Genomic DNA, 25,528 nt, shown 5'->3' with positions numbered 1-25,528 from the left:
AATGTCAGCATTAGAAGAGGGGAGTCAAAAGGGCTCTTTCTGCTGTCCCCCCCCCCCCCATCAGTCTTCAGATCTACATTCAGAGATAGGGATTCGGTTTCAAGAGCTGTTAGCTGAGTTGGTGAAGCTGAGGGGCAGAAACCCCACTTTTCTGGCCCGTTTTGGATGGCAAGATTTGTATCAGCAGTCTTAAGCAAACTTCTCCGAATTTTTTTTTTTTTAAGATTTTATTTATTTATTTTGACAGACGGAGATCACAAGTAGGCAGAGAGGCAGGCAGAGAGAGAGAGAGATGGGGAAGCAGGCTCCCTGCTGAGCAGAGAGCCCGATGCGGGGCTCGATCCCAGGACCCTCGGACTCTGGGACCATCACCTGAGCCGAAGGCAAAGGCTTTAACCCACTGAGCCACCCAGGCGTCCCAAAACTTCTCTGAATTTGCCTGAGTGAGAGCACGTTCTCGGAGGTGCCCCTTGTCTTGCTTACAGCCTGACCTCTGCTGCCTCAGGTGTCTGCAGCGTGACCTGAAATCACTCTGAGGATCCCAGTTCTTGTAGTGAGTCTACTCGCCTGGGTCATCCTGGTCTTCCCACCCCTTTAGATGACTCTGTTCTGTCACTCACAAGATAGCTGGAATTCTCAGTAGATGGGAACTACCCTTGAAAACTTGGTTTGGAATGAAATTTCCAAGGATATAGGGACTTAAGCAACATTTGTGCGTATCTCATTCCATCTCTGATTTTTTTTTTAAGAGGTGGGGGTGGGGCAGAGGAAGAGGGAGAGAGAGAATCTTAAGCTGGGTGTGGAGCCGGACATGGGGCTAGATTCCGTGATCCTGCGATCATGATCTCAGCTGAAATCAAGAATCAGATGCTTAATGAACTGAGGCACCAAGGTGCCATCCTTCCTCATTCTTTTTTTTTTTTTTTAAACTAGATTACCAGTTTATTATAAAAGGATATAATTCAGGAACAGACAGAGGTATGGGGAAGGGGTGCAGAGCTTCCCTGCCCTCTCCAGGCACACCACTCCCCCAAATCTCCACAGGTTCACTAACCTAGGAGGTCTGCAAACCCCATCCTTTGGGATTTTTATGGAGGCTTCATTACAGAGGCACGATTGATTAAATCCTCATTCCACATCTGTCCTGTCGCTGTGCATCAGCCACCAATAACTGACATCAATGTCCCTGATGATCAGGGTGATGTGTTCACTGCAGCCGGTGTCAACAGATGTGAGTTCAAATCCCCTGTCTGCGATGCATTAGTTCTTCAAACGTCCTTGAGCATTTGCTTCCTCTGTGAATATGGGATCCAGTGTGTCACTATCTGGACTGATGCTGGTGCTCCAGAGAGACACACAATAGGCTCTGACCCCAAATCTAGTGGAGAGATACACACTCGTTATTACACAGTAAGTACCAGCATGGGAGAATGGATGCAGTTTCAGAGGCAGAAATGGGTTAAGCCATTCCCTTTATGCGGGGGATCGCTATTCCGAGAATTAGCATCTTTTCAGCACTGCAGTTTTCACGGCAATATCACACTTGCTCTCTCTGTTGCCTTCACAATCCTGTCAAATGGGAGGACGAGGAGGGGCGTGCCCCCAGCCCCGTCACCTTTGCCAAAAGGAAATCATGCTGTGAGGGGACACCTGGAAACCTTACCTTGTGGGTTAAAACAGAGATGCCTGGAGCTGGCTTTCAAGGTTCTTCCAAACAGGCACCTTTCCAAGGCCTTTCTGCAGGGAGAACTTTGCCAGTCTTTTCCTTTTCCTCTCTGAGAAAGAAGCTCTTCCTTCTCTGCTGAGACAGCTACAAGGTCAAGAGTAGGTGAGGGAAATGGAGAACTTACCAAATCTCTAGGGCAAATACACTGTCTGGAGGGAGAGGGAGGAAGCCCAGCCAATCGGGACCACTTCTCAGGGCAGGCACCAGAAGGTTTGCTCGCACCAGGGTGGAATGGGGATTTTGGGAAAAATGGTAACAAAAACTTAGAGTTGGTGAGTTACCCGGGCTTAGGACCGAGACTGTTAAACAGGATGTGAAGAACCACCTCGTATACCTAGATCTGAATGTCAAGGATCACTCTGCAGGGAAGGAACGCCGATACCCAGACTTCCTGCACCAAGGGACCCCTTAGGCTCTGACTCTAAGTCGTCCCACTTACCGATTTTCCCATTCAGCATGTGGGAATTTTGTATCAAATTTCTCCAAAGAAGTGGGGTCCAATTACCCATGTATCCGTGGTCAGGCGGCTTCTCTTCACACCTTACGGAGGACAGACAGCTTCAGTGACAAGAACACACTTGAGAAGAAGGGGACAGTGTGGTCCGGAAGTAGTCATCCACCACTAGGTGACGGCCACCATTGAAACCACTAGAGGGCAGTGCAGAGACTCCTACTGGTGACCACGCGGGAGAATTTTAATATCTGCTAATGAGCTTTTTAGGATTCTGCCAAGGAATGAGGTCCTTTTGGGGTCTTTGGAGAATCCTTGGGCACCTGTTTTGGTTATTGTTGTTATTGCCATCCATATTCTCCGATTGCTTTTGCAGACAGGCCTGGTCTGGGAAGGGCAGCTAACATAAACACACCAAGGTGTATTTATGATTATTTCCGATACAAAACAGAGCAGCGTGTTCCAGCCGGATATGCTTTCCTCCATCACCTGGAATATCCAGTTCCTGCTGCCCTGGCTCCAAGGACAACACTGTTATCCTAAACGATACTTACAAAATGTCTCATTGGCAGCTTGCGAGGTGTTGGGCGCAGTGACGATTGAATATCAAGGAAGGTTCATACTGGTTCGTTGGAGCCCGCTGCACAGAGACCACCCAACCTCACTTTTCAGTGACTTCTTCAGTAGCTGATGGTTGATTAGCTGTGGTGAGAGTATTTACTTCACAGAATTTGGCAAATGGCATGACACACCCGGGGTTTTTTATTCCGGGAGAGCAGGTTGTTATAAACAGCAGCATACCACTGCCCATACTTGTGGCAGAAAAGTCTTTAATAAAGAAATGATGTGCTGGTTTAAGATATTAGGAGAAAAAAAAATGCTACTACCGTCCAACACGCTCAGACCCTGGAACTATGTTAATTGAATCCCAATGCACCATGTTTATGTCACTATAGTAATAAGAGGAAGAATTTATAAGGAAATCTTTGTAGCTGAAGTGTATGAGTACTCTAATCCTTTTGCAGCTCATGTACCTTTGGGGGTTAGCACAAGTAGAAACAAGAAAGTTTCCAAGCTCTGATGTGGAAGATCATTTGCTGAAGTTCATCTCACTAACTTCATATCGACGATGGAGCCTGAGTACGGCCGGCACTCCCCACGGATGACCTCTATGGCCCGGCTGACTTCGGATCTTCTCGGAGAGCAGGGAAGCTGCTGAGAACATCCACTATAGAGGTATTCATTCATCGATAGGTCTTGAAGTCTCTCCTGGTCATCCTAAACCAAAGGAAATTTTAGAAAATGAGAGCTTCCCGTGGGTGATACAACCAAACAAGGGGAATTATTCATTAGCACCTCATAGGTGTCTATACTGAAAAAAGAAATAAAGGGAATTGTGAAGCAATCAGATTTAATCACTAAGTACACCTGACCTGTATTTCTCCATGAATTCTCACAACTACGGGTAGAGAAGGCAAGGAGGAACATCTCCAATTTACAGATGAAAAAAATCAATGCATCAGTGAGGCATTGTTGGGATTTGACTCAAGAAATCTTTTTTTTTTTTTTTAAGATTTTATTTATTTATTTGACAGACAGAGATCACAAGCAGGTAGAGAGGCAGGCAGAGAGAGAGAGGAGGAAGCAGGCTCCCTGCTGAGCAGAGAGCCCGATGCGGGACTTGATCCCAGGACCCTGAAATCATGACCTGAGCCAAAGGCAGAGGCTTAACCCTCTGAGCCACCCAGGCGCCCTGACTCAAGAAATCTTAACCTAGAATCCAACATCCCCCCCCCCCTTTTTTTTTAAGATTTGATTTATTCATTTGAAAGAGAGACCAAGGGAAAGAGAGAGAGCACGAGTGGGGGACAGGGAAGAGGAGGCAGAGAGAGAAGCAAACTCTCTGCCGAGCAGGGAGCCCGATGCAGGACTTGATCCCAGGACCCCAGGATCATGACATGAGCTGAAGGCAGATGTTTCACCGACTGAGCCACCCTGGCGCCCCTAGAACCCGTCCTCTTCAGCCACCTTTTTTACCCTCTCCCTGCAAGACAGGTGACTAGATATTCAGCTCCTCTCCTCTGAACATGGACCCCCAGTTTTGTCGCATGAAAAACGATCTCAATTTTGAGACAACAGAACGACGGCTCTCATAATTTGATCAAGTTTGCTACATTCATGAAGCCAGGACTCTGTTCGGACATTAAGCGGAGGTTGAAGGAGGGAGCCAGGAAGTTCAAGGTTCGACAGGTGCAGCCATGGCCAGTACCCAGGAGTCATTCTTTCCTTATGCAAAATTTTCCTTATGCAAAAGAAAAACAAAACTCTTGCAGACCAATTTTTCACCTCTCCTCCTCTTCTGAGTTCTACTAGGAACCTTAAGCAATGTTGCAACATTCTTGGAAGAAACAAGAAGTGAGTTTCTCTCCCACACACGCCCTCTTCCAATGTTGCTGGAATCTTAGAAGAAAGGCCACATTCATGACATTTTTGTTTTGTGGTGTTGTTACAAGCATTAGCCTCAGGTTCGCCCTGATGCTTTCCAGCCTTGATGTTTATCCTTACGATTCAAACTGAATCCATTCTTCTCCCCACTGCACAGTTTTCTAGCTTTCTTCTTTTGCTGCATGGCACCACGGGTCTCTCCCAACCTTGAAACACTGGAGTCATGTTTCATTTCCCCTCTTCTTCTTTTCCCAGCTTGACCAACCTGAGTGGCAAATCCCAGGGAGACAACCCACACTTCTTTAACGTAGTCCTCCTTTCTACATTTCCACTGTGGCCCCCGGAATACCACCTTGGCTGGGCTTCCCTCCCAAATGGGGTCTCCCCTCTTCAAGGGCTGCCTGTCTCCAACCTCATGGTGGCCATCAGATTCCATTGCTTACCAGCTCCATATTTCTCAACAGGGTTAAGGCCCTAAGATTTGGAGGGTCCCAAGAAGATGTCCTTCGGCCGGTTCATGATGTCCACTCTGGGGGATGAGGGAGGTGAATCCTCTTTGAGCCTCATCCTGCTCACGTTGCTCCATTTTGTTAGCGACTATTGGCAAATTGCAGCTCTATTTATGTTTTTATCTTCTTCAAAAACATGCCGGGACCCTTTCTTGCATTCTAAGTTAAGATTTCCACAACCTGGCATTTTATTTATTTATTTATTTTTAAGATCTTATTTATTTATTGGAGAGAGAGAGAGAGCACAAGCAGGGAGCAGGGGCACAGGGAGTGGGAGAAGCAAGCAGACCCCCCCGCAGAGCAGGGAACCCAACACAGGACTCGATCCTGGGTCCCTGAGATCATGACCTGAGCTAAAGGAAGATGCTCAACCCACTGAGCCACCCAGGCGCCCCAGAACACGATATTTTAGAACCTCCAGTAACTTATCCCCTCTACTGCCTCTTTCATTGCTCTCAAAAAAGCCTGCATTAGTGGATCTCAAGGTCAGTGTCACAGTGGACCCATGAGCCAGAGAGGCTGGACGGGCCATTCTTATGTACCACTGTATCCTGTCCTACCTCTGGCATGCCCGGAGTATGAATGTGGGAGTGTCACACGGGAATATCATATTCCAGAAGGTTAAGGTAGAAAAGGATTGCGAACGTCTGTCCTCGATGTAGCCAAACCACTCTGCTATCACACGTATTTGGGGCTTCCCTTCCCCTGCACTCGGATGAACACTGTTACGTCAACATCCCCACTGCTACCTGGGAAAATCTGTTCTGTTCTTCAAAGTTCAGCTGCCAGTCCACCTCCTTCAGGAAGCCTTCCTTGATTTTTATCAAGCTAGTTATGATCTGACCTTTTTGCAAGTCCCCAGAACATTTTATTTCATAAGCTTATGTTCAAACCTTGCATTGTATTTATTCTGCATTTGTCTTGTATTCCCCTTATAATCAGCAGAGAGAATGATTTTTTTACTCCAGTTTTTATTTATTTTTTTTAAATTTTTTTTAAAGATTTTATTTATTTATTTGACAGAAATCACAAGTAGACGGAGAGGCAGGCAGAGAGAGGGAACAGGCTCCCTGCTGAGCAGAGAGCCCGATGCGGGACTTGATCCCAGGACCCTGAGATCATGACCTGAGCCGAAGGCAGCGGCTTAACCCACTGAGCCACCCAGGCGCCCCTATTTTTATTTTTTTAATTAAAACAATCTTTCTATTCCCCTGGGCTGCATACGAGGTAGGACCTTCATGGACTGGCCTCTTCTGACCACCCTGGTCCTGTCTTGCCTTAGTAACCCCTTTGCCTTCTCCACTCTCGTGATGGCAGACAGCTTCGCACATGCCATGCCTTCTAATGAGGTGAAGTAGATTGCCAGAATGGCCATGGCCCTCCACCCTTCCCTGAATCCACACCTTCTGAGACGTGACTTCTCATCAAGAGGTGGAGACCATTTCTCCTCCCCTTGAGGCTGGGTTGGCCCCGCGACTTGCCTTGGTCATACGATGGGGCGGAAGTTACAACAGGCCGGCTGGGAGCCTGGCTTGCGTGTTGCCACTCGTTTTCTTGGAAACTGGCCCAGCTGCCCTGTGAACCACCCTGGGCTAGCCTGTAGGAGGATGAGAGACCGTGTGGAACAGAGATGGGCTGTCCCGTGGAGGCCACCGTAAACCGGCAGCTCCAGCCAAATCCAAGCCCACCCAGCAGCTCCCCAGATGAGCAGAGCTGCCCGTTGGCTCAGCCACGTGGCTAGCCCACAGAGTAGTGAGGCACACACAGGCCAGTTTTGTAATTACTTGGCAATCCGCTCTAGCTTAAGTGAGACTGTAAGATTTTTGAAGGCAGGAATTACGTCTTCAGAATTCTATCCTTTCCGTCCTGCACAGTATCTGGAACTTGGTAGATGCCTGAGGAATGTAATTAAATGAAGGAAGCAATTGAGTAAACCAGAGGCTGTACCTGGTGGCCTGCACGTGTTCGATTTGTCCCACATAGAGTGAAAGAGAAATATTTCGCCTACATTTGGAAAATCAAGAAATTTAAGATAAGCCTCACGTTACTAACTTTTCCCTAAAAGAAATGGAAAGATCCATCGATACTGGACCTTCATTTCCTCGTGGCACCAATGAGTGGTGGCTGTCCCCTTGAGACAAGCGCACGCTTCTGGCTGGGACAGTCCCCACCGATCCCTACCTACACGTCCTTTATTACCAAATCGGTGCCGTTCTGCTGTGTCTGCGAGTTTCTCTCAGCTGCTTACCTGCTATAAAGCACTCAGCGCTCAGGGAAGCTGCTGGTGAATGTGTCCGCTCCCCGAGTTCTGCCTGCAGGGTGGGTGTGATGAGAGGCAACTTCTGTCTTCCAGGGCAAGATCGGAAGCATGGCTCACAATCTCATTTTTCTCCTCTGTGAGCTGAGTTTGTTATAGTCTCCCTCTGAAAGCCTTTCAAGGGTAATCTGCTTATCACCTGCCTCGGCTAGAGCAAGGTGTTTTCTTTCATCTCATAATTCCGTTGCATTTGGCTGGAGGTAACATCCTCACCCAGCGATGCTGGAACATGCCAGCTTTCTGATGTTCTGTCTCTTTCCTATTGGATGGCGGAGCCTTATTTATTTATTTGTTTATTGATTGATTGATTTCTTATTCTATTTACAAGGCTTAGAGCTCATGGATGTTCAGCAGGAACACACTGCTTTAGGGATGCTAGTTGTTTACCCCAGCACCCGTTCTAATTGGTCAGGGCTCGGGCTGAATCAGTAGTTAAATCTTTTGAACATATCAACCCTGAACTTAACACATTGGAATGGAAAACATGCTAGTCTCCAATTATGCCTTTACCTTTGGACTCATCTGTGAGGCAATAGGCTTAAGAACGTGGTCACAGTGCTGTGCCCCTTGGTGGTATCAGTTCTCTTATGTAAACACCAACTGAATTATCTAATTCAGAAGAAGCTTTATCTCTCATGGTGCATCCAAAGTTCAGTTTACCAGGGCAGGCAAGGCAGATCAGCCTGTTTTCCGATTAGTGAAATGAATAAGCAGGTAGAACTCGCTCTGGTCCATTAGTCCTGATGAAATTAGTTGTTGCCTCATTATTTATAAAAGTCCTTTGGGATCAGACAACCAAGTTATGAGTTCAACCAAGATGGAGGCTGAAAGGGAACACAGTCTCCCTCATAAAGCCAATAGAAGGAACAGGAACTCTATTTTTTGTGTTGGTTATTCTTCCTTTAAGAGTATCCAAGAATAGGAGCACCTGGGTGGCTCAGCAGATTAAGCCTCTGCCTTCAGCTCAGGTCATGATCTCAGGGTCCTGGGATTGGGCCCTGCATCGGGCTTTCTGCTCAGCAGGGAATCTGCTTCCCCCACCCCATCGCCCTTCTGCCTGCCTCCCTGCCTACTTGTGATCTCTGTCTGTCAAATAAATAAAATCTTAAAAAAAAAAAAAGAGAAGAATATCTAAGAATAGACTAGCAGAGTTGACATCTCCTTTTTCAGCCTCATTAGAAATTAGGTTACTGTATGGGAATATTTCACATCTTGTATTCACCCATTGGGGAAATAAAAATACTTTTATATCACAAAACTAAAACATAATCATTGCAAAACATTTTAATAGGGTTAAGCAAAATGCTGATACAATAAATAAATAATATAAATATATAAATAAAAAGTTCCCTCACATCACAATAGCACTTCAAAATGGATTAGTTTAATTATCTCTTTGTCTCTCCCTCTCTCTAATTATATATATATTTTTTTGACAGCTTTACAACTTGGAACTGCTTTGATTTGAACCCCAAGCTTAAAAAAAGAAAAATCTCAAAGGGAATGTTTTGAAATCTGTTGCACATTCTCCTGCTGTCTTAGATATTGTTAAGCAAAAATGACTCAGGTTGTTGCTCTGACTACTGATCATTGCCATGGCTGAGTCATTGTCTCTACAACCTCCTTTACTTGGTACTCTTACTACCTGTGTGCCGGCTTCTAGAGACCCAGAGTTTTCCAGTTTTCTGCAGAAGAAAAAACATAGTTGGTTAGAATTGTTTATTTATTAGAAGTCAACAAGTTCTGCCCAGGTCAAATGCAGACTTTCTTTCACAAGTTCCTGTGGCCTGCAGACATCTTCTGTTTCCCATTTGTAATTACGTCTTAGAGCTGAGACTGCATGAAATGTGACGTCTGAATTAGATGTTAGTATATTTTGAAATGTAACATTGAAACATACATCTTTTCATGTATGTTTCATCATTTGGATGTCTTCTTTGGAAAAAATGTCTGGTTCTTCTGCCCATTTTTAAATTGGATTGTTTGGTGTTTTGCTATTGAGCTATAGGGGTTCTTTTATATATTTTGGATGAATCCCTTATCGGACATATGGTTTGCAAATGTTTTCTCCCACTCTGTAGGTTGCTCTCTTGTGTTGTCAGTGGTTTCCTTTGTTGTGCGGAAGCTTCTTCTGATATAATCCAACCTGTTAATTCCTGCTCATGCTGCGTGTGCTTTTTATGTCGTATCCACAAAAATCATTGCCAAGGCTAATGTTAAGGAGCTTCTTCCCTGACATTTCCTGTAGAAGAAGTTTATGGTTTCAGGTCTCATGTTTAAGTCTTTAATCCATTTTGAGTTAATTTCAGTGAATGGTGTAAGAGAGGGGTCAAATTTCATTTGTCTTTCTGTGGTCATCCAGGAATAAAACTGTTTGATTTTTTAAAAAATTTAATTTCAATTAGCCAACAGATCACTCGTTTTTGATATAATGTTCAATGATTCGTTAGTCGCGTATAACGCCCTGGGCCCATCCCATCACGTGCCCTCCTGGATGCCCGTCACCCAGTTGCCCCATGCCGCACCCCCCTTCCCCAACCCTCAGTTTGTCTCGTGGAGTCAAGAGTCTTATAAGGTTTGTCTCCTTTCTCTGATCTGTGGCACTTACTGGACTGAGAGACATGTTCAAGAAGACTTAAGATGTAGCTAAGGAGTCCTCTTCATAAAACTGGTGTTCCTCAGATGTCTATGTTAATCAAAATGGGTTGGGGGGCTTGCTGTGGGAAAATCATTGCTTAAGACAGAAGCATTTATTTCTTGCTTATGCAAACTGCGCTCCTGGTCTGATGACTCTCTGGAGCAGATTTCTTCCAAGTGATGACTCAGGGATCATGTAACCTGTCATCTGGAACAAGTAGTTATCAAGGTCATCAGAGCAGAGGAAGGGAGATCATGGAGAACGCACACCCCCTCTAAATGCCTCTGCACTAAATAAATCAATCTGCAAGTGACACATGTCAGTGCCACTCACAGCCCATTGACCAGTGACTACCAGGGACCCGGAGAGCATAACCTCCCTCTGTCCCCACAAAGGAGCAGAAGGCCAGATATGGGCAACGGCTTCAAGGCTCCATCACCATGACCTTGGGCAAGTATTGAAATTTCTCTATCTGGCAGGGGGCCACCATGGAACCCTTACCTCTTCCCACCATGCTGAGTCTAAACCTTGGTTTCTTCTTAGCTTTGTGAATTTGATTGCTTTGTAGACACTATGTCACTGTCCCTCTAAGAATATCGGACAGCTACAAGTACGGGACAGATGCTTGGTTATACTGGCAATATAACCTTTGGCTATTTGTTTCACTTCTCTTGGACTCTTTATTTTTTCTTTTTAATTGGAGTGTAGAATGGGGGTTAGGACCAGTGCCATCCTCAAAATACAGCTGTGGATACTCAAGGAGGCAACTTATGTCGTGACTTAGAGCAGGGTGTGGAGCCTTATTACGAGATCAGTACACTCATGTTATTTTATTTATTTATTTTTATTTTTATTTTTAAAAGGTGACTATCCTCCTTGCCCTGGCTTGGTAAGTGTCTACCTAGTAACAGCTCCATACATTGGTGGCGTCCTTTGTGTCCTGGCATGACTAGTCAGCCTAATCCATGCAAATCTCTCTCATCTCCTGACCCATGAAGTAGTGTCACGAACTCTATAGGAGATCTGGGTCTTTTCCAAGACCATCGACGCCCTTGCAGGTGTGTCTTACCTGCTTTAGCTCACACTCCATTGCTGCCTGGCTCTGTCTTGGCTCTGTCGTCCAGGTGGATCCTGCCTTTAGCTCCCACAAGCTCGAGATCCCTTTCCGTCTTCCCCTGTCATTGAGCCCTGGCTTTCTCTCTGAGACCCACGAGAGAGGTCTGGGCTGGCCTCTTGCATTTCTGGAGTTCTCCCTTCCTTCAGGGGGGGCAGCTGCCCACCCTAAACTCAGCGCCTCAGAACCCAAACCCTGCCTTAGCTTCTGATTCTCACACGGGCTTGATTTCCAGCCTCCACACAGCAGGGGGAACATGAGACACCCCCTTCCCTCTGGTGAGAGGCCTGGGCATTTCTGGTGCCATCTAACCCTTATCACCATCCTAAGCCCATGAAAACCCAGGATGTTAAGGCCCCCTCACGCATTATCCCTCTAGCTGGATACATGTGAGCAAGAAGTTTTTCTTCCTTCCTCCCTAGATCTTAGGTAGATTGTCCTTGGGAATGAGCCAGACAAATCCCCGCAAGAGAGATTGTGAGAAATGGTGTGAATTCACTCTCCAGCATGGGGGTGGTCCACGTCCCCTCCCCACTTGCTTTTTGGCTACTCTGATATGGGGGGCACTATGAATGGTTGCCAGTGTATTTGTTCTGGGCAGGGGAGAAAGCAATTTTCACCAGGCAGGGTTCCTCCTCAGGCTTGGTTCTGCCCAAAACAAGAAAGACAAAATGCTTTCATGTCAACCTCCACACGGGTTGTCCTTTTTCCCGTTGGCTGGAGACAATACTGAGTCAGGCTAGACTTTTTTTTTTTTTTTTTAAAGATTTTATTTATTTATTTGACAAACAGAGAGCACAAGCAGGCAGAGAGGCAGGCAGAGAGAGAGGGGGAAGCAGGCTCCCCGCTGAGCGGAGAGCCTGATGCAGGACTCAATCCCAGGACCCTGAGATCATGACCTGAACTGAAAACAGAGGCTTTAACCCACTGAGCCACCCAGGCGCCCCAGGCTAGACATTGATATAAGCAAACTTTCTGCTTCTCTTGATCCTCCCCCCGGCAAGTTCCATCAAAGAGCAATATGGTATTTTTATTTCCTGTACATCCCCCCAACCTTCCTCCCCTTGGGTAACCATCAGTTTGATCTCTGTATTTACAAGTTAGTTTCTTTGTTTGTTTGTTTCTCACTTTCTTCACCCCCTCTTCGTTTTGTTGCTTTAATTCCTCATATGAGTGGAATCAGGTGGTATTTGTCTGTCTCTGACTGACTTATTTTGCTTAGCATAATACTCTCTAGGTCTATCCATATTGTTGTAAATGGCAAAATTAGTTTTAATGGATGAATGATATTCTGTTGTGCATATATATAATATATATATTATATAACATATTAATATAATGTTATATAATATATATATAATATATATATATATATTATATATATAACATATATTATTATATATATTATCGATGGACTAAGTATCCATCGATAAATGAATGGATAAAGAAGATGGGTGTGTGTGTGTGTGTGTGTGTGTGTGTGTGTGTATATATGGTACATGTATTCCTTTGGATTAGTGTTTTTACATTTTGGGGTAAATACCCAGTAGTGCGATTCCTGAATTGTAGGGTAATTCTATTTTCAACTTTTTGAGGAACCTCCACACTGTTTTCCATGGTGGCTGCACCAGTTTGCATTCCTACCTACAGTGCAAGAGGCTTCCTTTTTCTCCACATCCTCGCAAACATTTGCTGTTTCTTGTGTTTTTTATTTTAGCTATTCTGGGGTGTGAGGTGGTATCTCATTGTGGTTTCTGATTTGTATCTCTCTGATGATGAGTGATGTTGAGTGTCTTTTCATGTGTCTGTTGGCCATTTGCATGTCTTCTTTGGAGAAATGTCTATTCATGTTTCCTACCCATTTTTAATTGGATTATGTGGGTTTTGGGTGGCTCAGTTGTATAAGTTCTTTTTATATTTTGGGTAATAACCCTTTATCAGATATGTCATTGGCTAATATCTTCTCCCATTGCCTTTTAGTTTTGTTGTTTTTTTTTTTTTCCTTTGCTGTGCAAAAGCTTTCTATTTTGATGTAGTCCCAATAGTTCATTTTTACTTTTATTTCCTTGCCTCAGTAGACCTATCTAGAAAACCATTGCCGCAGCCACCAATGCCCATGTCTTCTTCTAGGATTTTTGTGGTTTTAGGTCTCACGTTTGAGTCTTTAATCCATTTTGAGTTGATTTCTTGTATATGGTAAAAGAAAATGGTCCAATTTCATTCTTTTGCATATTGCCATCCAGTTTTTCTAACACCATTTTTTGAGGAGAGCATCTTTTTTCCATCAGATATTTATTTCCCCTTTGTCGAAGATTAATTGACCATACAATTATATGTTTACTTCCAGGTTCTCTATTCTGTTCCATTGATCTGTGTGTCTGTTTTAGTGCCAGCACCATGCTGTCTTGATGATCACAGCTTTGTAATAGAGCTTGAACTCCGGAATGGTGATGCCTCCAGTTTTGTTTTTCTTTTTCAAACTTGCCTTGGCTATTGGAGGTCTTTTGTGGCTCCACACAAACTTTAGGATTGTTTTCTCTAGTTCTGTGAGAAATGCTCTTGATATTTTGATAGGGATTGATTTAAATCTGTAGATTGCTTTGGGTAGTACAGACATTCTATCAATATCTGTCCTTTGAATTTGTGAGATGGAATGTCTTTCCATTTTTTGTATCTTGTCTTTAATTTCTTTCATTGGCGTCTTACTGTTTTTAGAGCTCAGGTTTTTTCATCTCTTTTGATAAGTTTATTCCTAGATATCTTATTATTGTTGGTGCAGTTGTAAATAGGATTGTTTTCTTAATTTCTCTTCCTGCTACTTCATTATTAGTGTATAGGAATACAACAGGTTTCTGAACATTAATTTTGTGTCCTGTGACTTTAATGAATTCCTTTATCAGTTGTAGTAGGTTTTTTTTAATGGCAGTTATACTTTATTTGGATTTTAGAAAGGCAGTTAAATTTTTACGTTATTATTTTTTATATAAAATTATTTTTAAATTTAAATTCAATTAGTTAGCATATAGTGTATTATTAGTTTCAGAGGTAGAGGTCAGTGATTCATCAGTCTTATATAATACCTAGTGCTCATTACATCATGTGCCCTCCTTAATGCCCATCACCCAGTTACCCCATCCCTCCACCCAGGACCCCTCCAGCAGCCCTCAGTTTGTTTCCTCTAATTAAGAGTCTCTTACGGTTTGTCTCCCTCTCTGATTTCATCTTGTTTTGTTTTTGCCTCACTTCCCCCATGATCTCTGTTTTGTTTCTTTAATTCCACATATGAATGAGATCATATGATGATTGTCTTTCTCTGATTGACTTAGTTCAATTGACATAATACCCTCCAGTTTCATCCACATGGTTGCAAATAGCAAGATTTTGTTTTTTTGGGTTGCTGAATAATCTTCCATTGTGTATACACACCACATCATTTTTATCCATTCATCTGCCAATGGACAGCTAGGCTCTTTCCATAGTTTGGCTATTGTGGACATGCTGCTATAAACATTCATTTGCACATGCCCCTTTGGATCACTATATTTGTGTCTTTGGGGTAAATACCCAGTAGCATGATTGTTGAGTCATAGGGTAGCTCTATTTTCAACTTTTTGAGGAACCTCCATACTGTTTTCCAGAGTGGCTGCACCAGCTTGCATTCCCACCAACAGTGTAGGAGGTTTCCCCTTTCTCTGCATCCTCACCAACACCTGTCGTTTCCTGACTAGTTAATTTTAGCCATTCTGACTGGTGTGAGGTAGTATCTCATTGAGGTTTTTTTTTTTTTTTTTTTTTTAAGATTTTATTCATTTATTTGACAGAGAGAGATCACAAGTAGGCAGAGAGGCAGGCAGAGAGAGAGAGAGAGGAGGAAGCAGACTCCCTGCTGAGCAGAGAGCCCGATGCGGGACTCGATCCCAGGACCCTGAGATCATGACCCGAGCCGAAGGCAGCGGCTTAACCCACTGAGCCACCCAGGCGCCCTCATTGAGGTTTTGATTTGTATTTCCCTGATGCCAAGTGATGTTGAGCACTTTTTCATGCATCTGTTGGCCATTTGGATGTCTTTTTTGGAGAAGTATATGTTCATGTCTTCTGCCCATTTCTTGATTGGATTATTTGTTCTTTGGGTGCTGAGTTTGATAAGTCCTTTATAGATTTTGGATACTAGCCTTTTATTTGATAAGACATTTGCACATATCTTCTTCCATTCTGTCAGTTGTCTTATGGTTTTGTCTATTGTTTCCTTTGCTGTGCAAAAGCTTTTTATCTTGATGAAATTCCAGTTGTTTATTTTGCCTTTGTTTCCCTTGCCTTTGGAGATGTGTCTAGCAAGAAGTTGCTGTGGCTGAGGTCAAAGAGGTTGCTGCCAGTGTTCTTCTCTAGGATTTTGTTGGATTCCTGTCTTTCATTTAGGTCTTTCATCCATTTTGAGTCTATTTTTGTATATGATGTAAGGAAATGGTCCAGTTTCATTCTTCTCCATGTTACTGCCCAGTTTTCCCAAAACCATTTGTTGAAGAGACTGACTTTTTTCCATTGGATATTCTTTCCTGCTTTGTCAAAGATCAGTTGATCATGGAATTGAGGGTCTATTTCTGAGCTCTCTATTCTGTTCCACTGATCTATGTGTCTGTTTCTGTGCCAATACCATACTGTCTTGATGATGACAGCTTTGTAAGATTGCTTGAAGTGGAATTGTGATACCACCAACTTTGTTTTTGTTTTTGTTTCAACATTCCTCTGGCTGTTGGGGGCCTTTTCTAATTCTATACAAGTTTTAGGATTATTTGTTTCAGCTGAGTGAAAAAAGTTGATGGTATTTTGGTAAGGCCTGCATTATATGTGTAGACTGCTCTAGGCAGCATAGACATTTTCACAATATGTGTTCTTCCAATCCTTGAGCGTGGAACATTTTCCATTTCTTTGTGTCATCCTTAATTTCTTTCATGAGTGTTCTATAGTTTTTTGAGTACAGATCCTTTGCCTCTTTTAGGTATATTCATAGGCATCTTATGGTTTTTGAAGCAACTGTAAATGAGATCAAATCCTTAATTTCTCTTTCTTCTGTCTCATTGTTAGTGTGTAGAAATGCAACTGATTTCTGTGTATTGATTTTATATCCTGCCACATTGCTAAATTTCTGTATGAGTTCTAGCATTTTGGGGGTGTAGTCTTTTGGTTTTTCCACAGAGTATCACGTCATCTGTGGAGAATGAGTGTTTCACTTCTTTGCAGATTTAAATCCCTCTTATTTCTTTTGTTGTCTGATTGCTGAGGCGAGGACTTCTAGTGCTATGTTGAACAATCGTGATGATAGTGGATATCCCCGTCGTGTTCCTGACATTAGGGGAAATGATCTCATTTTGTCCCCATTGAGAATGATATTCGCTGTGGGTTTTTTGTATATGGCTTTTATGATATTGAAGTACACTACACTGTGAAGAATTTTGATCAAGAAAGGATGCTGTACTTCATCAAATGCTTTTTCTGCATCTATTGAGAGGATCATGTTGTTCTTGTCCTTTCTTTTATTAATGCATTGTATCACATTGATTGATTTGCAGATGCTGTACCACCCTTGCAGCCCAGGAATCAATCCCACTTGGTCGTGGTGAATAATCCTTTTAATGTATTATTGGATCCTGTTGACTAGTATCTTGGTGAGACTTTTTTCACCAGGTATATAGGTCTGTAATTCTCCTTTTTGGTGGGGTATTTGTCTGTTTTGGGATCAAGGTAATGCTGGCCTCATAGGAAGAGTTTGTAAGTTTTCCTTGTTTCAGGAAGGTTTCCTGTTTTCTTGGAACAGCTTCAGAAGAATAGGTATTAATTCTTATTTGAATGTTTGGTAGAATTCCCCTGGGAAGCCATCTGGCCCTGGACTCTCGTAAGAATGTATTATGAGCAACTATATGCCAACAAATTAGGCAATATGGAAGAAATGGATGCATTCCTAGAGACATATAAACTACTAAAACTGGAACAGGAAGAAACAGAAAACCTGAGCAGACCCATAACCAGCAAGGAAATTAAAGCAGTCTTCAAAAATCTCCCAACAAACAAGAGTTCTAGTAGTTTTTTAGTGGAGTTGTTAGGGTTTTCTACAGATAGTATCATATCATCTGCAAATAGTGAAAATTTTTTACTTCCTCCTTACCAATTTGGGTACTTTTTATCTCTTTTTGCTGTCTGATTGCTGTGACTAGGACTTCTAGTACTACATTGAATCAAAGTGGTAAGAGTGGACATCCTTGTTTTGTTCCTGACCTTAGGGGGAAAGCATTCAGTTTTTCCCATCAAGGATAATGTTTTCTGTGCGTTTTTCATATATGGCCTTTGTTATGTTGAAATATGTTTCTTCTAGACCTACTTTTTTGAGAGATTTCATCATGAATGGATGCTGAACTTGGTCAAATGCTTTTTCTGCATCTACTGTAATGATCATATGGTTTTAATCATTTCCCTTATTGATGTGACATATCATGATGATTGCTTTGTGAATATTGAACCACACTTGCATCCTGGAAATACATTCCACTTGATTGTGGTATATGATTTTTTAAAAAAATGTGTTGTTGGATTCAGTTATTGCTGATATTTTGTTGAGGATTTTTGGATTTGGGTTCATCAGAGATTATTGACCAGTGGTTCTCTTTTTTTGTGTGTGATTTCTTTATTTGATTTTGGTAAAATAGAATGAATCTGGAAGTTCTCCTTCCTTTTCTATTTTTTGGAATAGTTGAGAAAAATAGGTATTAATCCTTCTTTAAATGTTTGGTAGAATTCACATGTGAAGCCATCTAGTCCTGGACTTCTGTTTGTTGGGAGATTTTTGATTACTGATTGAATTTCATTGCTGGTAATTAGCTTGATCAAATTTTCTATTTCTTCCTGCTTCAATTTTGGTAGATTATATGCTTCTAGGAGTTTACCCATTTCTTCTAGGTTGTCCAGTTTGTAGACATTTCCTTTTTCATAATCTCATATAATTCTTTGTATTTCTATGGTATTAGTTGTTTATTTTTCCTCTTTGATTTACGATTCTATTTATTTGAGTCTTCTCACTATCTTTTTTTAATGTGTCTAGCTAGATGTTTATCAATTTTGTTGATCTTTTCAGAGAATCAGTTTCTGGTTTCATCGCTCTATTCTATTGATTTTTTATTTTTTTAATTATTATTAAAGATTTTATTTATTTATATGACAGAAAATGAGGCAGCGAAAGAGGGAGTGCAAGCAGGGCAAGCGGGGCGAGGGACAAGAGAGGGAGAAGCAGGCTTCCTGCTGAGCAGGGAGCCTGATGTGGGGCTCAGTCCCAGGACCGTGGGATCATGACCTGAGCTGAAGGCAGACGCTTAATGACTGAGCCACCCAGGTGCCTCTGTTCTATTGATTTTTTAGTTTTGATATCATTTATTGCTGCTCTAATCTTTATTATTTCCTTCCTTTTGTTAGTTTGGGGTTTTGTTTGTTATTCTTCTGGCTCCTTTAAGTGTAAGGTTAGGTTGTTGACTTGAGGTTTTTCTTGCTTCTTGAGGTAAGTCTGTTTCTCATATACTCCCCTCTTAGAACAACTTTTGCTTCATCCCAAAGGTTTTGGACTGTTGTGTTTTCATTTGTATTTGTTTCCATGTAGTTTTCAATTTCTTCTTTGATTTTTTTGGTCGACTCATTCATTGTTTAGTAGCATGTCATTTAACCTCCATGTATTTGTGGTCCTTCTGTTTTTTTCTTGTCATTGATTTCTAGTCTCATAAACTGTGGTCAGAAAAGATGTGTGGTATGACTCCCTTATTTTTCAATTTGTTGAGACTTGTTTTGTGGCCTAGCATGTGATCTCTTCTGGAGAATGTTCTGTGTAAACTTGAAAAGCATGTGTATTCTGCTGTTTTAACATGGAATGTTCTGAGTGTATCTGTTAAATCCATTTGGTCCAGTGTGTCATTCAAAGTCACTGTTTCTTAGTGGATTTGCTCTTTGGATGATCTGTCCATCAATGTAAGTGGGGTATTAAGTTCCCCTAGTATTATTGTATTACTATCAATTATTTCCTTTATGCTTGTTATTAACTGTTTTATATATTTGAGTGTTCCCGGTTTGGGCATACCTAATATTAATTATTATAGCTTCTTGTTGGAATGTTCCCTTTATGACTGTATAGTGTCCTTCTTTGTCTCTTCTTACAGTTTTTGTTTTATGGTCTGTTTTGTCTGATATAAGTATTGCTACTTCTGCTTTCTTTTGATAACCCTTTGCAAGATAAATGTTTCTCTATCTGCTCACTTTCAATCTGCAGGTGTCTTTAGGTCTGAAATAACTCTCTTGTAGATAGCTTATAGATGGGGTCTAGTTTGTTTGCTTCTTTGTTTTTTTAACCCATTTTGTCACCTTTGTCTTTTGATTGGAGAGTTTAGTCCATTTATAGTCAAGTAATTATTGATAGATATGTATTTATTGCCATTTTGTTATTTCTTTGTGGTTGTTTATGTCATTTTTCTCTGGTCTTTCCTTCTCTTGCTTTCTTCCGTGGTTTGTTGGTGTTCTTTAATGATACACTTCGGTTTCTTTCTCTTTATTCTTTGCTTATTTATGATTTTGCATTTTGATTTGTGGTTACCATTATATTTGTATATAGCTTCTGCATATAGATAGCAGTCTATCTTAAGTTGATGGTCATTTAAATTTGAACCCATTCTTTACTCCTGTCCTCCCCAAGTTTTAGGTTTGTGCTGTCATATTTTATATCCTTATATTTTATGAATCCCTTGTCTGATTTTTATAGGAATACTTATTTTTGCTGTTTTGTGTTTTTTACTTTTCATACTCTCACTTATGTTCTTTTCTTTCCACTCACAGTGTTCCCTGTAATATTTCTTACAGGGCTGCTTTAGTGATCATGAACTCCTTTAATTTTTGTTTGTCTGAGAAACTTTGTTCCTTTTTTTTGAGAAGCTCTTTATCTCTCCTTCTATTCTAAATGACAGCCTTGCTGAATAGAGTATTCTTGGCTGCACATTTTTTCTTTTCAGCACTTTGAATATACCATGCCACTCCCTTTTGGCCTGCCAAGTGCTGGAAAATCTGCTGACAACCAAGTGGGATTTCCCTTATACGTAACTGCCTTCTTTTCTCTTGCTGCTTTTAACATCCTTTCTTTATCACGTTTGCCATTTTGATTACCCTGTCTTGGTGTGGACCTCCTTGGGTTGATTTTGGAGAGGAAGGTCTGTCTCTGGGCTTCCTGGATCTAGACATTGATTTCCTCCCCTGGATTTGGGAAGTTTTCAGCTATTATTTCTTTAATTTTCTGCCCCCTCCCTTTCCTCTGTCTTCTTCTTCTGGGATCTCTATAATGTGAACAGTGTGGTATTTTTTCCATGGTTGCACCATGCTGGGTGGGGGATGCTATGCCTCTGAGCTTTATGTAGAAGGAATTACATCAAAAGATCACCTTGTCCCTGAAATGAAGATAAATGCAACTGCAACCTGTTTCCCCCCAATCTGCCTTCCTAATCTTGTATGACAAACAGGTCAAATTTGTCACTTGTTCGGCAAGCAGGTCAAATGCAATAAATCCATATCCATGGTTTTGGAAAAAGATAACAGAGAATAATTTCTAAATACTCTGCAAAGGTTATATAGATCCACGGTGGTTTTCTAGCAGTAGGACAATTGGGAAATTTTTCAATTCCATTCTTATCTACTTTCAAACCCTCTGCATGTTTTGAAAACAGCAAAGACACCCCTTCTTCCCAAGGCTGAGTCTGTCAGACTCTAAAGGGGAGATCATGAGTACAGCCCAAGAGGAATACACCAAGAAAAGAACTGTGCTGTAAGGTTTAACTGCATGGAACCCACCACTCTTGGGCATCCACATTCGGCCTAATTAATATAATAACTCACTCACATCATGCTGTAGGGTTAGCAAAGGACTTTAAAAAAATATCGTCTATGTGAACCTTGCAGCAAAGTAGGTTTTTGTTAGTCTCTATATTTCTTTTTTTTAAAATTTTTTTAAATTTATTTTATTTGACAGAGAGAGAGATCACAGGTAGGCAGAGAGGCAGGCAGAGACAGAGGGGGAAGCAGGATACGTCGCTTGATCCCAGGACACTGAGATCATGACCTGAGCCGAAGGCAGCGACTTAATCCGCTGAGCCACCCAGGTGCCCCAGTCTCTATCTTTCTAATAAGAAAATGAAACAGAGAGATTAAGGTCACTGTGAAAAAAGTCTCAATCTTCAGATTCCAAATTCCACTCCTTCCCACATATTCAATCTTTAGCCTTTGTCTTTTGCTCTTTGTATTGAAGGCAAGACTGAGTAAGTGAGAAACTCTGCAGCCCTGGGAGAGTGTATCTATTTTTTTCTATGAGGAAACCAGAACAATATTTCTGGGAACAAAAGCTTTGTGAACCCCCCCAGGGAAGGAGAGCCACAGCGTACTACTCTGTGACATACCATCTTCTTCCTGTGCTCTGCCACTATGGTCAGAGCTGTGACCTCCCTCCCAGAAGGAAACTGGGCTCTTCATTGCAGTGAAGTACATCCATTAGTTTCATTCTCAAGTTCAGTGTATGACAGGTGCAGAAGGGGTTTAATACAAAACAGTCTCTGCAACATGGAACAGAAAAGACCTCTTTTCTATTGCTTGAGGTGTGAGGTTGAGATTCAACACAGCCAAGTATAAAGGTGAATCTATAAATAGCATCTGATAATGGGGCTGCTTTGAGGTTCAATGAGATTTTTCTTTCCTTTGCAAACCATATAAGGTGGTAAGGTTCCAGTATGGCAGCCCTACATACCTAAAACTAATTTCTTTTCTGACCTAATGAAGAATTCATTGTGTCAGACTGCTCAGCACTTTTTTAAAAAAAGATTTTATTTATTTATTTGACAGAGATATAGAGATCACAAGTAGGCAGAGAGGCAGCCAGAGAGAGAGAAAGGAGGAAGCAGGCTCCCTGCTGAGCAGAGAGCCCAATGCGGGGCTCGATCCCAGGACCCTGAGTCAAAGGCAGAGGCTTTAACCCACCCAGGTGCCCCATGCTCAGCACTTTTAACTTTGAAAATGTTCCCAGAGGCAGCTTAGCATACAGTTTCCAGCAATTAGAATGCATATGTTCTCCAAAGGGAGGTCCAGTGCTCACTTCCATGAGATTTTTCTTGGGCAGGTTCTCAGAGGTAACAGAATCTACACCAGCTAGCTCAAGAGGAACAGGATTTATTAGGGGATAGAGATAACTTGCCCAATCATTGTGAAAAATAAAAACAGAGAATTGGGGTTGAACTTCCAGGAAAAACTCTCCAACTTAAATATAGACCTGAGCTGCTTTGGTAATGGTCCTAGAATAAGGAAGTGGCTATAGCCTTTAGAAGAAGCCACCATACTGCTTTCTCAGAGCCATGCTGCCACAGTCCCAACCAACAAAGCAGATGTGTGGTACAGAGAGTGTCTCTTCCCATGTGGCTCAGTTCTGAATCAAATTCTCACCCTAGTGCATCTGAAAGGCAGAACTGAGGCTGCATCTTGAACTCTAAGCAAGTGAGCATCTGGTGTTGGCCTGCCAGCTGGGTTTAGAAAGGGTGTTGAGAGAAGCCCTCTATAAAGCCAATAGTGTTTTAAACTGCAGCTCTTCCCTCCACTTGCATACTAAAGAGCAAAGCTTATTTCCCATATATCTAGCTTCCTACCTCTCCCTTTATCAATCACTCACCCATTTATCCAACCATACATGTATCTATCCATCCATCCATCCAATTTTTGAACTATTGGTATTCTTTCTTTTTTTAAAAATAATCTGTTTCAGATTCTTTAAAATCTGTGTCTAAAAGATAAGGACTATTTAAAAGCTCTGACTACAATACCATTAGCATGCTAACATTTTTAACAATAACCCCTTAAGATCGTCAAGTATCTAGTCAGTGTTCAAATTTTCATAATTATCTCCTAATTTTCAAAACCAGTTTGTTTGAATCAGGTTCTAAATAATGAGGGTCTCACAGCATGAATTGATGGGCACATCTCCCAGACTCTTTTAATCTACAGTTTAGAGTGCCTTGAGGAGAACACAACACCCCAAGGCTTGCAATATTCATTTGTCTATCTTCGGGTGACTTATGTAAGCATCCAGTCATGATCATTGTCTCGCTCCATCACTTCACTAGGGGTTTGCCAAGCATGTAGTTTCTTGGTTTGTCATTCTTTCCTAACTTATTTGGCTGGAATATTTCAAGTGTGTGAAACCATCCCCCATCAATAGTTTGGCTTCCAAAGTAAATTTACATAGGAAAAGTAGAATACATTCTTGATCTCCCCCCTTTTTTCTTATCAGTTTTCAGAAAAGCAAAATAGAATTCATTATTTTAAAGGTAGCATCTTTTACAGGTAATTGAACTTTCTTTAAGTATTATTATGATATCATAGATTTAAGCAAATTTGGTTTGTGTCAATCTACTGCAATTTTTAAAAATTTATTTATTATTTATTTATTTGACAGGCAGAGATCACAAATAGGCAGAGAGGCAGGCAGGGAGAGAGGAGGAAGCAGGCTCCCCACTGAGCAGAGAGTCCGATACGGGGCTCGATTCCAGGACCCTGAGACCATGACCTGAGCCGAAGGCAGAGGCTTTAACCCATGAGCCACCCAGGTGCCCCTCTACTGCAATTTTTAAAAACAACTGATATCCAAGTTGAGCCTTTTGAGAGGAAACCTCTAATTCTTTTTCTACAATTCTAATTTTCTTGATCATCACCTTGGCCTCCTTGTTCCTGGTGTGAAAACATGCTGCAGGTTTCATTCATGTATTTCTTGTCCCAGAGGTAGAATCAGCCATTTCTTCAAGGATCTCTTGTTCCTTTTAGCAAGAACAGTATTAAGAGATCACAATCTATGAAACAATAGCTTCTCGGCCTTTTGGCTGAGATCAAGTGTGGATGCTCTATGAACTAATGTATGTTTTTAAGAAGTAATTTATTCAACGGGGCGCCTGGGTGTCTCAGTGAGTTAAAACCTCTGCCCTCAGCTAAGGTCATGATCTCAGGGTCCTGGGATGGAGACCCACATCGGGCTCTCTGCTCAGCGGGGAGCCTGCTTCCCCCTCTCTCTCTGTCTGCCTCTCTGCCTACTTGTGATCACTCTCTCTCTGTCAAATAAATAAATAAAATCTTAAAAAAAAAAAAAGATTTCGGTGAGTGGCAAGATAACTTGTTGAGAAATCTGGAGACTTGGCTCACATCCTACAGTAAGAATTGCTCAAACACGCTCACTTTGAACCATCCTTTCCTGTTCTGGAAGCCATGTCACCCTTTTGTATGTGTTTCCTCATATAAACACATGTATGTTTTGTATGTGTTCCCTCATACAAACACATGTATGGGTGGAGTATGAGCACATGGAGTGTGAGCACATGTCCTGGGGTAATGCATAGAGTAGGACAGTCATCCATATCCTAGCAAACAAGATTTATCTGAGGGCCATTCAGACAGAAATCAAATCTATGTAGACATGTAACGACTGGCAGTGATTTTATCTTCTATTCACTGCCCCCTGTGGTCCTGGCTACAGGAGCCAGCTGGTCTGAAGTCTACTGCTGGTCCCCTTGGCCCAACATCACTTCTCCACTGGCTTTGCCCCAGTGCTTGACAGTCCCTTGATTCTCACCCCTTGGTATTTAGGGATGGTTCTTCAAATGTTGTCTGGGAAATGATAAATGATCTACTAAGCCCTGATTAAAATGATCTTACCGGACTAGACTGCAGGTCACCTGCTAAGTCTTGGTGAGAATGAGCATGGCAGGGCTCCTTTTCTTGGCGCAGAGAGTGGTGGAGAGGTATGGAGGGGACAGTGGGGGGCTCCATTGTAAGGGAGAAGGGCGGGAGATGGAAGTCTGATGACAAGTCACTAATGGGTGTCTATGGTTTTTATCTGCCTGGATTTCATTCTAGAGAATTGCCCTTCTGGTCTTGTTGAGAGGTTTGTTTAAGTATCTCCTCAAAGGAAAGGATATGTCTATGCTCTGAGCTGGGCCAGTCAGATTTTGTCTCTCAGGACCTGAATCTTGAGTAGCGAGACATAAAGACCTAAAGCATTTCCATGGTCACTCCTGCCACCTAGATCTGTCCAGAACTCTGGCCTTCTAGAGCCTAGATCTTCAACTTCTTTTGCTGCCTTTCAGTGAATTTACTTCTCTCTCTTTCCTCTTCTGCTTAAGTTAGCTGGATTTGGCTTCTGCTCCTTGACACCAAGAATTCTAATTGTTTTGCATGCAAAAACAAAACAAAACAAAACAAAACAAAACAAAAAAACAACCCAAACTGGTTTAA

The 25,528-nt window shown here is 42.0% G+C and overlaps 1 long non-coding RNA gene across 1 annotated transcript; it reads right to left on the bottom strand.

Annotated features, from left to right (window-relative positions):
• Positions 1-254: 254 nt before the first annotated feature.
• Positions 255-7,675, bottom strand: LOC131828963 (uncharacterized). Its single transcript, XR_009352627.1, has 4 exons — positions 7,380-7,675; positions 2,166-3,455; positions 1,664-1,810; positions 255-1,378 (listed from the first exon to the last, which is right to left on the bottom strand). It is a non-coding gene; the product is annotated as an uncharacterized LOC131828963 (long non-coding RNA).
• Positions 7,676-25,528: the final 17,853 nt, after the last annotated feature.

Source organism: Mustela lutreola, chromosome 4 (assembly GCF_030435805.1).
Source record: "Mustela lutreola isolate mMusLut2 chromosome 4, mMusLut2.pri, whole genome shotgun sequence".
Taxonomy (NCBI): Eukaryota; Metazoa; Chordata; class Mammalia; order Carnivora; family Mustelidae; genus Mustela; species Mustela lutreola.
This window is presented reverse-complemented; position numbering and strand designations above follow the sequence as displayed.